At 42.3% G+C, this 2431-nt stretch overlaps 1 long non-coding RNA gene across 1 annotated transcript in view; it reads right to left on the bottom strand.

Annotated features, from left to right (window-relative positions):
* LOC118478954 overlaps window positions 1–2368 on the bottom strand; it is a 3541-nt gene extending 1173 nt beyond the window's left edge. Inside the window, exon 1 of the long non-coding RNA XR_004859398.1 lies at window positions 2212–2368. This is a non-coding gene — a long non-coding RNA (uncharacterized LOC118478954). The remainder of the gene's footprint in view (window positions 1–2211) is intronic.
* Between the last annotated feature and the right edge of the window lie 63 nt (window positions 2369–2431).

Here is a 2431-nt window from a genome sequence, read left to right as displayed (position 1 = left end):
ACCCAACACTTTAAACTACTACATTACATATTGTACTGCTATCCTTACTACATTTATTAGGCCGTCCTATTAACCCCTTCACTGCTGATAAAAATGTCCACCAACATCTGTAGGCTACTGACAAATAACGTGTTAATTCAAGGAATATTTAAACACAGAGAATAGTTTCAGAATATGCAAAATCCCAAGCTGTAACTATAGCAAATAAAACTTCTTTTTGTCAACCCGATAAAACAATATAAGTGGAGAATACAAGCCAGAACATACGTCTACTCAGCAGTGAAGAGGTTAAGATTTAATGATACGCAGGGAACGAAGCGTCTACATACACAAATAATCAGTGTTTTCCTTCCCCAATTGGAGAAGATCGTCGTCGTCAAACACACCCGTAGACGTAGGCCATATATAAATTTTAATAATCTAAATTTGAGCCGTAAGCTCAACACTCAAAACCGTTTCATTGCAAACATAATCAATACCCTGTTCGCCCCTTTCGGATCACTTGCGTAGACAGGCACAATCACTGTGGGAGTTTGTTTTTGTTTTTTTTCTCGACTTTTTACACCTCTGTATTCAGGTCATGGGTGCGGTGGGGGAGCGGTTAGTGCGCTTGTCTCCGAAGCGGAACTGGCCACCCAACCACAATATGCCGAAGGCCCAGGAAGATGTCTCACTAACATGGTAATCCTCAAATGTCCGGATCGGATGCGGGAACAACTTTACTTACTCAGGTCATGACATCGTTTCCTGGCCACGAAAAGTTAATCAAAGACAGCCAGATTTGAAAGCAAATTGCTACAATTACAACATTTTGTAGTATTGTCACCGTTATTTCTTTGCCTTCTGTTTGGGTCTCAACATTTTAAAGTCAATTTACTGCTGAGAAATCTGGAGACCAGAGTTCCCCTCATGCTTTTAAAAGTTTTCCACGGAGTGGGAGTGCAATTATTTAAGGAGATAGGCCGGTCCCAGAGTGGCTCTGGAGGTCTATCCTGTAGCTCGCCTGGCTCGCACCGTGCAAATGAATGTATACATTATCGTGTGCTTAAGCAGAGTCGCTGTGTCGTCTGTTTTTTGTCAGCTGAGCTGCGCGATGCGTCAGACATGCTATTCAACACTGTTGTAAAAATGGCGGACATGTGTCGCCTCGCTTCGTGTTTATTTTCGACTGAAACTCTTCACAGATCATCAAAATCAACAAGAAGTAAGTATTATTAGGTGCTTTACTATTAAATATTGATGCTAGCATCAACACTTGACCACAAAATCATCAAGAAATGCACTTTATCTTACATTGAAACTTCGAATGGACAGGTTGACCTAGTTTCGACTGTTGTCGTAGGCCTAGGCCTAGATCTAGGTGTGCTTCTCTAGATTCTAGATGGGTGGGGTGGGGGCTGCACTTGGCACATGACGTAAAGAAGAGTTGTCCCGTCTTGGTATACTTGGTCTTGGATTACACAGTACCTAAATATAGCTAGGCAGACCCGTCAGTTGCACACCTACACACGTCAACACACAGTGCGGCTGTGCTGAGACGCAGCGAGTGTGCCTCGCGCTCGCTGAGACACAGGCGCCAACCCACAGTGCGGCTGTGCTGACACGCAGACGGCGTGCGCCAGGCGAGCTACAGGTCAGACGTACAGAACCACTCTGGGACTGGCCATACGTGTGTTTTGGTGGGTGAGGATACAATATCGATTCAGGATTTGTTTTTATTCACAACACAGTGGTGCCGCCTTGAAAAAGAAGTTAAAAAAAATTATGTTACTTTTGTGAGATAGATTTTCGTGTGTGGCCTCATCTTTGCCTGGTTCTTTGATAAACCTTTCACTCTTCAGGCAAGTCAGCCCTCGCCCCTAATGATACAGGCACACACAAACGCACATACTCACTCACACACACACACACATACACACACAGACACACACACACACACACACACACACACACACACACACACACACACACACACACACAAGCAGACACATACATGTAAATAAAAAGTATTGTATATTTTACAATATAAATTATATAGACCAATATGATACCTGTATAATGTGTGTCTATACATATGTGAAATAATGTGTGTCTATACATATGTTAAATGGTTCGAGTTCTTTTGAAACGATGTACACATAGATGATAGAGATATTCTTCAGTACTAAGGTTACGTTATTCATCATTCTATTTGCACGTAACAAGACTCACCCTCATGTTATAAGCCTATGAAGAGTTTCTTGACGCAGCGGCATTGAAACTTGAAGGGGTCTTTTGGGCAGTTGGTTTTAGATGGCTGACAAGTTCCTCCTATGTAGTTCCACCTTTTGCAGAAGTCATTGCAAGAGGCCCCACATTTTGCAAATACTAGAACACTGTTTAAACAAAAGAAAGCAACCCATAGAAAGCAAAACAAAACAAAACAAGAACC

Source organism: Aplysia californica, unplaced genomic scaffold (assembly GCF_000002075.1).
Source record: "Aplysia californica isolate F4 #8 unplaced genomic scaffold, AplCal3.0 scaffold01306, whole genome shotgun sequence".
Taxonomy (NCBI): Eukaryota; Metazoa; Mollusca; class Gastropoda; order Aplysiida; family Aplysiidae; genus Aplysia; species Aplysia californica.
The sequence above is the reverse complement of the archived record's forward strand: the minus strand, read 5'-3'. Positions and strand labels throughout refer to the sequence as shown.